Source organism: Furipterus horrens, unplaced genomic scaffold, assembly GCF_987537825.1.
Source record: "Furipterus horrens unplaced genomic scaffold, mFurHor1.1.pri manual_scaffold_7, whole genome shotgun sequence".
NCBI lineage: Eukaryota > Metazoa > Chordata > Mammalia > Chiroptera > Furipteridae > Furipterus > Furipterus horrens.
In genome coordinates this window covers 90760543-90776283 of record NW_028327177.1, presented here as the reverse complement: position 1 = coordinate 90776283, position 15741 = coordinate 90760543, and the positions used below count along the sequence as shown (strand labels likewise).

At 38.1% G+C, this 15741-nt stretch overlaps 1 protein-coding gene across 1 annotated transcript in view; it reads right to left on the bottom strand.

The window, feature by feature from the left end:
* The window catches only part of FHIT (fragile histidine triad diadenosine triphosphatase), a 954345-nt gene that overhangs the window by 570159 nt on the left and 368445 nt on the right, over positions 1-15741 (bottom strand). The window lies entirely within an intron of this gene.

The window sequence follows — 15741 nt, the reverse complement described above, 5'->3', positions numbered from 1 at the left end:
ACCCCACTCTTTCATGTCTTAGTGTACTTTTGAGACACTAAAATGCATTTGATGCATTGAAACATGAAACCATCAAATTCTATAGCTGGAAAGGATGTTTGTGATTGATTATTCCAAACCCCTCCAGAAAAGCCTAAATTCCAGGAAACAATGAACATGACCAAGGTCACAAGTTAGTTGACGACAGAAGTTGAACTAGAATACCTATCTAATTTCATTATACCACACTTTTAGTTTCTAAATGCCAATGTGCATGAATATAGAAACAATGACTATAATTATTGTGGAGAATAGGACCAATAAAATGGCACTGGTCTGATCAAGATAGCATAAAGTATATAAAACAAAGTGGAGTTACTCATGTCAACTAAAATGACTTTCAGTCAGCCATGACACTTTGGTTCAGAGCAAAACTACGTAAGTCACTCTAGACACATCTGGCAAGGGGATATACTTAACATATCTACCTATGTGGTCAGAAAAGACATGTCTGGCAAGGAGACAAAGCCCATGTGATCAGAATAGCCATGTCTGCAGAGTGGGGCCACCCATAGACAGGCTCTTGGAGAAATTCCACTATTGCCAGAAGGGATGTCAAGCAGAATAGCCATGCACCAGCCATAGGTTCACGGACAAATTCCAAACTTGGCATCAGGGGTGCCAAGATATTTATTGAAAAGACCCAGAAAGGTGGAGTACACCACTTTCAAGGTATAACTGAGGCAGGTTCCAGACCTCTGCTGAGACAGCCGAGCTCCACACACCAGAGTGCTGCTCCATGCCACTTTGATTTCCCTTGGCATCGGCCACTGGAGGCTCTTGCCCTGCTGGATGGAGGACTTCATCTGCCCTGCTGCCCACCTGGCTCAAGAAATCCTTCCTTGCAAGACATTGACAACTCCTCTGCCCACCATGCTATCTCTCAGACCTGCAAACTGAGATTCTGGGACTTGGGTTCATTATTCCCCACTAATAGAAGTATGTGTGTGTTATGTTTCTCTTAGATTGTTAAGGGTGTGAATAGGATATTAATGTATGTTGATGTTGTACTTTGAATGAACCTGTATTTGATAAAAGCTGAGTGAATAGTTACTGTGTCTGACTCTTGTCTATTCCTTGGTGCCAGGCTGCTCAGCAGGCAGCTAGCAGAGCAGGTGTCCAGCTGACTTAGAGGAAAGACTATATCACAAACATACGGTTGTGATAATGATATGCTGTACCTAAAATAATAATAACAAAAATAAACCTCTAGTCTCAGTTTAATTGTTTACCTTTGTGTTTATCGCCCACAGAACATTTCCATTACCACAGACCCCTTGGGTTCCCCCATTGTAGCCATGCCTACTTCCCTCCTGCCCCAGTTCCTACCCTTAACCACTAATCTGTTCTCCATTTCTATACTTTTGTCATTTTAAGAATGCTACATATACAAAATCACACAAGTTGTAGCCACTTGAAATTGTTTTTTCACTCAGCATAACTTTCTAGAGATTCATTTAAGTTTTTGTGTGCATCAACAGTTCCTGACGTCTCAGCCCTGGATTAGGAGGCCATTGAAGTTGATCCTGATACTAAAGAAGTGCTGAAGCTTTTGGAGCTGGGCAGCATGTCCAACCTGCAAGTCATTCAGCTTACATTTGGGATGAATTTCAAAACACCACATCAAGCTGTTTGAATCTTTCTATTGTGCTGTAATATTATCAATAAACCATGGACAACCAAAAAAAAAATGTTGTTGTTTTGAAAGCTGGGTAATGTCCATGATGTGATTGATATACCATATTTCATCAAACCATTTCCCTGTTTGAAGGACATCTTGGTATTTTTTTCAATTTTTGACTATTATAAATAATAAGGTTACCATTAGCATTCATGTTTGGGTTTGGGGTATGTTTACATTTTCATTTATTTGGAATAAAATGCCCATGACTGTAAAAGCTTGGTTGTATGGTAATTGCATGATTCATTTTAAAGAAATTACTGAACTGTTGTCCATAGTGACTGTACCATGTCACATTCTCATCAGCAAAGGTACAAATATAAGTTCATAGAGGAAGAATAGATTTTTTTAACTAATGGTGCAGGAGCAATTGAACATTGATAGGAAAAAGAGAAAATAATAATTTAACCTGAACTTCACAATTTGCACAAAAATTAACTCAAAAAGAATGATGTGGCCAATGTTATCCATATTCTTGCCAGAATTTTGTATTGCCACTAGTTTTTACTGTAGTCATTCTGATAGGTATGTAGAGATAATTCCATATGATTTTAATTTGCATTTTCCTTATGGTTAATGATGCAGAACATATTTTCATGTGATTATTTGATGAAATGCCTGTCTATATCTCTTGCCTTTTTAAAAACTTGTTAGTTATTTTTTCCTGCTTAGTTTTGAGAGTTTGTTATAAATTCAAGGTAATGGTTCTTTTCTGGTGAGCTGTAGATCACCTTTTCCATCTCTTAACAGGGTGTGTAAGAGAAGAAAGAAATTATTTTAATTTTAATTAAGTCCAATTTACCAATTTTTCCTTTATGCTTGTACTCTTGTGCTTGTGGTGTGAAGGCTAAGAACTCTATGGCTAGACATAGATCCCAAAGAATTTTTACCTACATTTTTTTCTGAAGTAGTTATAGTATTACATTTAAATCTATGATCTGACATTTAGTGTTAATTTTTGTTGAATGGGTGAGAGTTAGGTCAAGATTTTATTTTATTTATTTTTGCCTATACATATTTAATTGTTCCAGTATCATGTTAATAAGGGTTACCTTACTCTTCTTTTGCATATTTGTAAAAAATCATTTGGACATATTGAATAGATCTGTTTCTGGGCTCCCTATTCTGTTGCACTGATCTGTGTGTGACATCTCTGTTAGTGACCCAAAGTCATAATTTCTGTAACTATACAAGAAGTCTTGAAATTGGATAGATTGATCCCGACCACTTCATTCCTCTTTTTAAAAATTGTCTTAGCTACTCTAGCTCCTTTCAGAATGGTCTTGACTATAGCTACAAAAAAGTCCCACTGGGCTTTTGGTAGGAATTACATTAAACTTGTATATCAATTTTAGGAGAATTGACATATTTACTATAACGAGTTTTCTAACCTGTGAAAATTATCTCTCTCTCCATTTATCTAAATCTGGCTTGATTTCTTTCATTGGCATTTTTTAGTTTTCAGCATATTAAGCCCTGTACAAGTTTTGATAGATTTACATCTAAGTATTTCATTTTTTTGAGTGCTTGATAATGATTTTATATTTTTAATTTGGTGTCCACATGTCCATTGTTAGTATAAATATAATTGATTTGTGTTTGCTAACATTTTTTTCCTGCAGCATTATTGAACTGATTCATTATTTTTAGAAAACAATACCTTTTTATAGGTTTCTTAGGGCTTTTATGTAGACATTCAAGTCATCTGCAGATAGGGGCAATTTTATTTCTTCCTTTTTAATCTGTATTCCTTTTATTTCTTTTTCTTGTCTTATTGTGCTGCTTAAATCCTCCAATACTATGATGCATACCAGTGGTGAGAGTGGCCATTTTTATCTTATTCCCAATCTTAAAGAGAAAGCATTCAGTCTTTCACCATTGAGTATGATTTTACTTATAGGGTTTGTTTTATTGTAGATGTTCTTTATGAAGTTAAAGAAATTCCCCTCTTTTTCTAGTTTTCTAAGGAGTTTTTTAATCATGAATAGATAATGTATTTTTCACATGCTTTTTCTGCAGGAATTGATATAATCATGTGATTTTTTTCTTCCTTGGCCTGTTACTATGGTGCATTACATTATTTCATTTTCAAATAAACCTCACTTGGTCATTGTGTATATTTCTTTTTATATACTGTTAAATTCTATTTTCTAAAATTTTATTAAAATGTTTTGCATCTATATTTATGTGAGATGTCCTATAGTTATCTTTCCATTGTTTTGGTATTGGGAAACACTAGCTTCATAAAATGAATACATAAATTAATAGCTTTCCTTCATCTGAGAATGTTCTGATTGCCCCTGCATTCCTACAGAATCTTTTCACTAGACATAGAATTCTGAGTTGGCCCCTCTTTTCAGCAGCTGACTGGACAAGGTCAGCCTTGTTGCCACTGGGCAGTGGGGCGAGTTCTGACTCTCCATTAGGCATCCTCTGACACTACCTCTCTGGGGAGCAGGGGTGCACCTCTTTACTGCTGGTGAGTGGAAATCCTGGCTCCCCAGTGGACTTGAATCATTGCCACCCAGTGAACATGCGCATCCCAGCTCCCTACTTGGTCTTCTCTGACCCTGACCTGGCAAGGAGATTTGGGGGTTTCATTAGAGCCTAGGGAAGGTAAAAGTAGAGGACCCCACTCTACCTTAGCTACTGTAAGTGAGGTGGAACCACAGTTTTTTTGTTTTGTTTTGTTTTGTTTGTTTGTGTTTGGTTGGAGAAGAGCAGATATTGTCTAAGTTTTCTGTCCTGCTAGATGGCCCGTTTCCTAATCCTCTGACTAGAAAAAGCAGGCGTTTGTTATGACATTTTTTGTTTGGGCCTTTGGCATTTAGGGTGGCTGGCTTCTTTAGCTCCAGACCTGGAATATTTGAGGCAAAAAATAAAATTGAGGGAACACATTATTATATTGGTATTTGTCTGACTTCTTCCCACATTTCAGCATCTTTTTATATTTGCCTTATATTTGGTATGCAGGTCATTTCATCTTCCCAGAAATACTTTAGCTTCGTTTTTAAATAAATGTGTTTTTCTTCATTGTTACCCCACCAGACTCTTCCAGGTAAGAGAATTTAAGAAAAAGGAGATGAATAACTGAGTGATAACATAAGGATATTAGTTTCACTGAAGAAGAAGCAAGAAAAGAAATAGAAAGCACAGAGAATTACAGTCAGAAGACTCAAGTTCTAATGAAAGGAGTGTCACTGAATAATCTTGTGACCCTGTCAGCAACTCAAACATTCAGTCAATCTCATTTATTTCTGTACAATGGAGATGATACCCGCCTAAATGTCCTTCCACAGTTACTGTCAGTACCAGATGACATAGGGCATTGGATGATATTTTGTCAATTTTCAGTCAAGATATAAGTAAAAAGCACATTATTTCATTCTGATGACGAACTCCCTGCCCACGGTCCAACCTGCTCCAACAAAACGCATTCCTTTTCAGTTTTTCTCATGATTCAGCATTGATTGACCTACTATTGATCCACTAGTACCCGTCAGAAACATGCAAGGCATTTTGGATACCCCTGACTCTTCCATCCCCCACCAGTCTAATGAGAACATCAGGCCCCTGCTGTTATGCATCTGGAGGTCTCCCAAATCTTTGCACTCTATTCTAACAGCCCTATACAGCCCCCATTCTCTCCCCTCTGTCATACTAGTCATTGTACTCATTTCCCTGGTTCCAAGCTCTCTTCTAAACAGAAGACAGAAATACCTTTGCAGTACCCAAATCAGATATCCCAAACCCATTCTCAATTCCCCAGGGTTCCTTAGATCCCTGGATCCCATTTAGGCTTCTGCTCATTCAAGAATTTCATTTGTTCATTTATTAAAAACATTGACATGATTTTCTCTTAAATATTTTATTCCAAATAAAAATATAATCTAAAAGCAGTATTCTAACTCTTTAATACATTGATGAGCAACAAAATAAAACTGACATCAGTGTTTTAAAATAGGAAATTAACTATGACATATCATATTAGCATTGCTTCATAAGGACAAGGAGAAAAACTGAAAATGTTCAATAGAGCTAGTATATTTCACCAGGAGAGTCCTACATACAGATTACTTGAGTTTGGAACTATCAATCATAAAATCTGCTCTCTGACTCACAAAACAGATAAGCCATACCTGACCACACCATGACTACAGACTGAGCTTAAACTCTTGTGTCACTAGCTCATTCAAAGTCACGACTTATCCTTATAGACTTATAAACTCTGGTTGTTCTAGAAGCAACCTAGTTGATATATTTTGATCAATTGCTATGAAGAGCATCCCATGACTCATTCTAGACCTCCAAACGTTTTAGCACCCCCTTCACTAATGTTTCCTGTTTAGACACCCACAGTTCTCCTGGTGTGTGTTGCTGCATCAGACCAATACACCTACCCTGGAATTCAGGTATGTTTCTGATGATCTTTAATAACTAGCTTTAGCAAAATAAACACTTAAGAGAGGTGTAAAGAATTCATACCTAACTTTGAACAGTTACTACCTCTTGAAGGGCTGGGGAAGGGGGTGAGAGAGTGAGAGGGGTATAGATTACTCCTAATTTTTCTGTAGTGCTTGAATTTTTAACAATAAAAATGTATTCAATATATTACCTCTGGTGGTTTTAAAAACATACAAACATATGTTAAATGCTAAATATAGGCTTGTCAATTGCAATAATCTTATAAAAGAAAAAAATGCTTGCTCTCAGGAGATAATTAAATACCTAGATTGACTAAATGTATTTAAAGTGGTTATGATTCAATGTCAGACTGATAATTTTTGCATCTATTTTAATTGCCTTTTAAAAGAAGTATCAGGAGGTTCAATTAGCAATTAACTGCAGGCCACTTTGAATCAATATGCTGAGGGAATTAAATGATGCTGTTTGTGTTTTACTTTTTGAAGACACAAGTCATTCCCTTCTTTTAACCACTGAGAGTTCAGTTATTATTTATTAAAAGAGACTCTGACTAGGAGGAGGAAGATGGTGGAGGAGTGAGGGGAGGCTGCGCTTTCAGGCTCCCAAGACCCGTCTGCAGTTTGGGCTAATTGCAGACAGAACATCTCAGTGAGCAGCTGGACACTGGCAGGAGTCGAGCCAAGGCACTGCTGGATTAGAGAAAATCCATCTGGGAACAACCTGTTTAGTGAGGATAGCAGAGGAAAAGGGGACAAAACGGGATTCCTGACTGGGGCAGCTGCCCGAGCTGCGGCTGGAAGTACACAAAGGCCTTTTGGCGACCACAGGCTGCCCCGGAGAGGAGTCGGGAGGAGAGTGGATCTCTGCCCGCTGGCAGAGACGGGACTCGACCAAGTGGCATTGGCGCTGAAGGACAGGAGACAGCGTGCTGCCGGGCAAGTGAGAACATAATTTTCCTTTATATTTTTCTCTAGTGGACGGTGGAGAGGGGAGGAAAGTTTGGGGGTTGTAGGCCATTCTTGAGCGCAGGCGCAGAGGCACGCTCATCCACTCCCCAACCCTACCCTTGGGTACCGGGGGCGCACATAGGGAAGTGCTCTCACTCACTGGCCCAGGTGCGTGGGGCCGTGAGTCCAGGTGTCCCTCGGACACTCCCCAACGGACATAAGATCAGTGCCCCAACGGGCACAGGGAGGGCCCACTGAACACGCAGAAGACCGTGCGCAGACATCCCTAGACAGCTCCCGTGGGCGCCGGGCCCCAGGCCCGAAAGCAGACCACTAGCGCAGGCTCTGTTTGTGCCCGCCCAGACGGGTGAGGGAAGGCAGGCGGCTGCAGCACGGGAACAGCGGGCGGCAGCGACTCACGGACGCTCACTTCCACTGAGCACAAGTGTCCGCGGCCCTGCCCTAAGAGGCGAGAGACCAACTCCCGGAGCTCGGCTCAGCGGGACTAAGGGCAAGGGCGGCACGTGAGCGAGAAAACACCTCAGCCCGGGGACAATAGACGCCAATCGCGGGGCAAGCTCTCAGGCTGCCCCGCCCGCGCAGGGGCGCGCGGGCAAGGACACCTCAGCTGGCTCCAGCGGGGAGCAAGGGAGCGTGCCATGCCGGCAACCGCAGGCGCACACCGTTGCTGCAAGAAACAAGAACCTCTGAACCGCCACACTAGACCAGCAGGGGACACAGAAAAAGAAGACTACACACCAAGGCTGAACTGAGTAAAAACATTCCTTTTTTTTTTTTTCTCTCTTTCTTCTTTCTTTTCTTTCTTTCTTCTTTTTTCTTGTCTTTTTTCTTTTTTTTCTTTTTTTCTTTCTTCTTTCTTCTTTCTTTTCTCTCTTTCTTTATTTCTTCTTTTTTCTTGTTGTTGTTGGTTTTTTTTTCCCCTTCCAAAAAAAAAAAAAAAAAAGAGAGAGAGGAGGAGAGGAGAGGAGGGGAAGAAAAAAGGAGAAGAAACACAAACTATATCTCTAACGTGTTGCATATAACCTCTCCTTCTCATCCTTTCTCTTTAATCGTTGTTTATTTGTTTGTGTGTCTAGTTTAGCCCCCCTATCACTCTAAATAATAGAATATAATTACTATATAAACCCAATATAATACAATCCCACTTTCTTACTATATTATGCATTTTTCCATCCTTTTCTTCTATTTTTATTAACACAGAATGTAAATATTACCTATTGGCTTGCATAATCTCAACTATTATTAATCTATCACCCCCTCTATCAAAAATTATATTTTTCCTCCCCCAAAACAACTCTTATCTGTTCTTCTTATAGTATGAAAGCTCTAATTTCTTTACATCTATATTAATACGGGCTCGTTGGCTAATGATAGCAGGATAGAGGGTGGGGGATATTTTTTGAGGGTATGGGTCTCCTGCCTCGGCTGTGTGTTTATGTTTTTAACAGCATCTCCACAAAAGAACTCAAGACAAAGTGGATAGAGTGACTCCCAACCAACTAGCCAGAAGGAAGATCCTACCAAAGAGCATCTGAAATATAACCAGACAGCATAAACAAACGACACAAAGGGTAACCCAAGAACATCAGGCTCAGGATATCAAAGAGACTGCACCACTGAAACCCCCAGATCCTCCATAAAGAATCTCACACCACAAAGGAGGGAAGTCAAAGCAGACCATTCCCCCCAAAACAAATAAACAAACAAACAAATAAATAAATAAAAACAAGAAGAATCCAACATGGTAAGATGCAAAAATAACCCTTAGTGAAAAGAAAAGAGGAATCCTCAGAAAGAGAGATAGATGAAATAGACATAGCCCAAATGTCAGACATGGAATTCAAAACAATGGTGGTAAAGAAGCTCAATATACTCGACATCCTTAAAAACAACTATGACAACCTCCAAGGAAGTTACCAGCAGCTCCGAGAAAATTATAGGAAACTTGCAGAGAACTACACCAGCATAAAAAAAGACATAGAAACTGTTAACAAGAACCAGGAAGAACTGAAGAATTCAATCTCTAAACTGAAAAACACAGTAGAGTCAGTCAAAAGCAGACTAAACGAAGCAGAGGATCGGATTACTGAGTTAGAAGATAATGTAGAGAAAAACTCCCAGACAATACAGCAAAATGAAAAACGATTGAAAAAAATATGAACAAGATGTAAGGGAATTACAGGATAGCATGATAAGAAATAATATCAAGATCATAGGAATTAGAGAGGGAGAAGAAAAGGAGCATGGATTTGAAAAACTGATAGAAGAAATAGTGACAGAAAATTTTCCGAACCTGATGAGAGAAAAAGTTATACAAGTATAACTTGTATTAGTTATACAACTAATATTTGATAAAGGAGGAAGGAACATAAAATGGAGTGAGAAAAGTCTCTTTAACAAATGGTGCTGGGAGAACTGGATAGGGATGTGCAAAAAAATGAAACTAGACCACCAACTTACACCACACACGAGAATAAACTCAAGATGAATCAAAGACTTAAATGTAAGTCATGACACCATAAAAGTTCTAGAGGAAAACATAGGCAAGAAAATATCAGATATCTCTCCTAAAGCAAGAGAAATAAAGGAAAAAATAAATAAATGGGATTACATCAAACTAAAGAGTTTCTGCTCAGCAAAAGAAAACATCAGCAAGATGAAAAGGAAACCAACCATATGGGAAAACATATTTGCCAATGACATCACAGACAGGGGACTGATTTCCAAAATATATAAAGAGCTGATACGACTCAACATCAAGAAAACAAACAACCCAATTAAAAAATGGGCAAAGGACCTGAACAAACACTTCTCCGAAGAGGACATACAGAAGATCCATAGATACATGAAAAAAATGCTCAATATCATTAGCCATCAGGGAGATGCAAATAAAAACCACAATGAGATACCATTTTACACCAGTCAGAATGGCCATCATCAACAAATCAACAAGCAACAAGTGCTGGCAAGGATGTGGAGAAATGGGAATCCTACTGCACTGTTGGTGGGAATGCAAACTGGTGCAGCCACTATGGAAAACAGTATGGAATTACCTCAAAAGATTAAAAATGGAACTGCCTTTTGAACCGGTGACTCCACTACTAGGATTATACCCGAAGAATCTTGAAACACCAATTCAAAAGAACTTATGCACCCCTATGTTCATAGCAGCACTGTTTACAATAGCTAAGTGCTGGAAACAGCCTAAGTGCCCATCTGTAGATGAGTGGATCAAAAAACTGTGGTACATTTACACAATGGAGTACATGTAGCAGAAAGAAAGAAGGAACTCCTGCCATTTGCAACAACATGGATGGAACTAGAGAGAATTATGCTTAGTGAAATAAGCCAGGCAAAGAAAGAAAAATACCATATGATATCACCTAATACAGGAAACTAAAGAACAACACAAACGAAGGAACTAAATAGAACAAAGAGCAGAATAGCAGTCAATAGGGGGGAGGGGAGAGGGAGAGAAGGGGGATAAGTAAGGGAAGGGTTTAGTCAAAGAACCCGTATAAATGACTCATGGACATGGACAACGGGGAGCGATATGATTGCGGGAGAGGGGGTGGGTTGGGTGGGGGAGATAAATGGGGGAAAATGGGACAACTGTAATTGAAAAACCAAAAATTAAAAAAATAATAATAATAATAAAAAGAGACTCTGACTAAATGTCTATGGCTTCAGTGTGCGGTGCTCTCCATCCTCTTTCCTCCTGAGATATTTAGTCAATGGAATATTCACCAATCTTTTATCTCTTACAATAGGTCTACTCTGACCCTGAGTAATTTCTACTGTTTTAGATCCTCTGACTTTTTATCCTGAGAAACACAGCCATCTAAATACTTGCTTATATATTTTACCATATTTTTCTCTTTTTATAATGCCTCTGCTTTTAAATAATTAAATGTTTATCACAGTGTTCAGCATTGTGCCTTGAACTACATAGCTTTTCAAAAGGAAACAAAGCAGATTTTGTTGATTAAAACCAGTATGAGCAATCACACAGTAGAAAAATTTTGAAATGTAATTCTCAGTTTCAGAAGGTTTTCTTCACTATTCTCCAGTCTTCCAATGATATTTCACTATGCCAACCTTATAGTCCTGACTTGAGAAAATTCTGAAGCCATGTTCATTCATCCAGGTTAAATGGGTAAATAGGCCACTCAACAGAATATTCCATATAAGTGAAAACTGAACTGAAATGTCCAAGCTCAAAAGGGTGCTGACCTGACTTTCTCATCAAGTAGCAGTTTAGGTACAACAAACAAGATTGCCTTGAGCTGGAAAGAGCTCTGATGCTATCCATTTAATCCCACAATCAAAAAGCAATATTCAAGTTTTATTGCAAGTTTTGTTAATAAGTTTCTCCCCTCTTTGCCACAGTTATAAAAAAAAAAAACTTATAATATCTTTACTGCATGGGAATAAAACAAGGGAGGACTTAAATTTCAGGCAAATTGGAGGTGCATTTAAAAAATACTATCACCAAGATTGATAATTGGCATACCTGAAAACCACTTTCTCCCAAACCAGAGTCTGGAGTGATGGAAAATTCAGATCATGATAGAAGCCTATGATAGAGATTGTCAGAAGAACCTATTTCCCCTCATTTCTAACACACTAATGACTATGCATGATGTCCAAATGCCAACTGCAATAGGTTTTAGCTCTCTTGTCAGCCTTGACTGCCAACTACTGCCTGTGACATAGTGGAGAGAAATTCTGAAGCTAATTCTAGGCCTTGTGGAAAATAATAGCACAATTAAACAGTGATGGTTGCCAGTGTAGGAAACTATTGCTAATTGTTCTAGGTCCACTCCCAGAATATGCAGCTGGACACGTGGAAGACTACATTTCAGAACCCACTTTGCAGTTGGACAGAGCCACATGACCAGCTCTGAACTAAAATGCTGAGCCCCCAATCTCCCCTTGGAGGACAGCATCCCTGGAGAGTCACTTTGGACCACTGTGGGCCTTACAGGAATAAGAAATCAACCACAGGTGGTTAAGCCACAGATATTTTAGAATTGTTTATTACTGTGTCATGACTCAGCCTACTCTAACTTCTACACAGACACTCAGACAGGAGGCAGGATTGTCCAGTACTTGGCATTTCTTAAGAGTACCACAAATGAATAATCAGAAACACTGTTTGATCCTACATTTGAAACACCCACCAACACCATGGTGAATTTCCACCTACTATAATGGAATCTCTTATTGCTCACATTGCTTATGTTTATTTTGATTACTACCAGCTGTGGCTAGCACCTTGGCTCTTCCCCACCTCCTTTGGCCTTGACTTAAGCACACTATGTTCAGAGCAGACTTGACATATATTATAATTATAACTACAATAAGTATCCCTATGAAAAGCAAAAGTTGCCCATGTGCCTCTTTGCAGCTCCCGTGAACATTCTAGTGCAGGAAACTTAAGCATTTCAGTTGAGGGGTCACTTGGGCCAGCCTCTATTTTGGTAGATGAGTAGCAGTGGCTGCCGAGTGCATCAGAAACATCCTTTCCTTTTTAACAGGTCTATGTCAACAGGATTCCAGCAGACAAGATGTCTGTAGCATTGGAACAAATGACCAGCACCTTAGGAGCAAAAGTTTATGCTTCCACAGTGCTGATTACACAGATGGCAGGAACTGTTTCACGAGATTGCCACAATGTGTTTAAACCTTCTGACAGCCTTTAGAAACCTTTGCTGTTTTTACTGCCATTTTACAGATGAGACAACTAGTGTGTGACTGTACATTCTCAGAAAAAGTAGTGTTCTTTTATCATCATAAACCAGAGTAAAGGTTCCAGATGAAACAGGAGAGTCAGTTGAATCTCATATTTAAAAAACAAAAATTTTTTTTTTACTATAATTATGTGGCACCTATCATATGAGACATACTTACACTGAAAAAAAATCTTCACTGTTTTCTCTGAAATTCAAATTTAACTGAACCTCTATATTGTTATTTGTGAAATATAACAAGTCTAAATTAGAAGCTAGATTTGAAATTTTTATCAATGTTCAATATTTTCAGCGTTATTAAGTAACCAGGCCAAGCTGGTTGTACATATCTCTATCAAAGAAAGTTAAAGGAGACACAGGGAGGAAAATCTCTGAATCCAGTCTATTATAAAATAAAATTACAAAAAATATATTTCAGTACAAAAGAACTGCTTTTGCTTTCCTACCACACAGACTGCGGCATTTGAGCAGGATCCAGATGTTGATATATCAGTCTCCCAGTTGCCACATTTTATATCTAAATTGGTGAAAATTCTATTTGTGAGCCTGTAAGGCATTCACTTTGTTCAGATTTGAGGGTGGAGTTTGCAAGAAAACAGAGTATTCTTTATTATTATCATTATTTTACAATGTGAAGCCTGTTAAAACAGCAACATGAATATTCTAGCTCAGGCAGAGATAAAAGGACATAACAACTAGGAAATATTGTTCTCACAATGTATTCCCCAGAAGTCACTGTCAATCTGATGCAATAAGGCAAATCAGAATTAGTGCCTACCAGAAATAGACAGAGCAGGCTGACAGCTCTGGGACTGTAGGGCGGGCAAGGGGAGGAGGGGTAGTGGAATGATCGAGAGAAAAAGAAAATAAGAGAGAAGGAAATCATGGTCACGGACAATAGTGTGGTGATTGTAGGGGGGAGGGTGGAATAGGACATGGGGGAGTAAATAGTGATGTAAAAAATAAAATAAAATAAAGTAAATAATAATGAAAAGAAAGAAAAAATTGTGCTTACTATGTCCTGAGCATGCGCTGAGTTTAAAACCTGCTGAGGCCAAATATAAAATAGGTATAGTGTGAGACTAATGAAATTTTCAAATCTAAGGAACCTTGGAATAAAGTGCTTACAGAGACTCTTAATAACATCATTTTAAACTCTTGGTCTCTCTTCCAGGTCCTGTTTCCAGTAAGGCCGTGAGTTACTGCCAAAGAGCTAATATCTACTCTCAGCCCAAGCACAGTATGTCTCCAACTGTCATTCATCAAAAGCTTCAAAACAATGTGTTTATCTTTCTGCTTGCTGTGAATATTAATAAATTAAGATCTTTAAACTGTCTAGAAAGAAGTAAGAAAAATCTGCCAAGAGCTTGGGTGTAGATGATGTATTTACATACATTAGAGAAGTATCATTAACAGTAATTAATGGTGCTTTTACATCTCAAAATACTTTGCAATCGACTGTTGATTTGTTTTGGAGGTGCCTGCAATCATAAAATAAATCTCATTCTAAATGGATACTTAGTAATTTTTAATAATTTTAAACTCTGATGTGCTATTTAATGCTTTGGCAATAACACAGTTTTATGAAGACAGTTTTTAAAAAAAGATTTTATAGAGAGAAAGGAAAGGGGAGAGAGAGAGAGAGGGAGATGGGTTTGTTGTTCCACTTATTTATGCACTCATTGGTTGATTCTTGCATGTGCCCTTACTGGGGATCAAACCCATAACCTTGGGTATTGGGATGATGTTCTAACCAACTGTGCCAGCTAGGGCTGAAGACTATTATTAAATTTAGTTTTTTTTAATTGGACTTTATTAAAGTTAAACTACATTGCTTACAGTCTACCTTAATTCAGAATGTTTATAAAAGTCACGAAGTCTAATTTAAAAAGTTGTATTTTGGAAAAAGCAAATTCAGTCAGTTAATGACTATACAACTAAAACATAATTCCACTACTTTCTAAAAGAACCCTCATTTAGTAATGTGGCATGTTTTCATAAGAGGTTTAAAATTTTTGAAGTTTAGGACATACCACTGTCAGGAAGCAGTATAGACAGAAATGTAGAGGAGAATTTCATTAATCCCTGACTGTCTTCTTAACTGAGTCCAACTTTTGATTAGAACTACAGTACATAGTGCTTGGCAACTATAGTGAAGAATATTGACATCAACTAAACTTCTGAAGAAGTTAAAATTAGAAAACATTTCTCCCCTAAGTCAATACATTCTGCAATATTTCACTGGTAACTTAAGTCCCATTTTCCTTGAAAAAACTAAGAGTAAAAATAGAAAATATATTTACTTTGAGGGCACCAAATCCACATGGAAAGAAATTTGAGCTAAAATACTTAATCTAGTGAAGCAGCCTTCTCATGTAAAATAGAAATTTTAAAAACAGATTTGAGGGAATCCTGGTATGAGTTGCTATCATTTGTATGCCTCTTAAATGTGTTTAGCCTGAGAGGTTCCCCAGCACTTTTCCTTACAGTCCACTTTATTTACACCGAGAACAGTTGCTCAGCCCTTTGATAATAGAGCCCCACCACTGTTCCTCATAACAATATAGGTGCAAAATTAAACTGAGTTTCTTGCTACCATTCACAGTATGGTAAGAGAGTTTGTAAAGCAATAATTCTAAATTAAAACAAACAAAAGCAAATGTTAAATGAGATTATGAATTTAAGAAATATGTAGGTGGAATATTAAACACACTTGGCATGTTTAAAAATATGCTTGGTGCCTGTCAGCTCTTAAAGAGAATATGCCTATTGTTTAGGTTATCAGTAATAATAAGATGATAATGGAGAATTGATCAGAAGAGTGTTTTCCTTCATCCTAACTTCAAAACAGGACCTACATGCTAGATTTATTTTT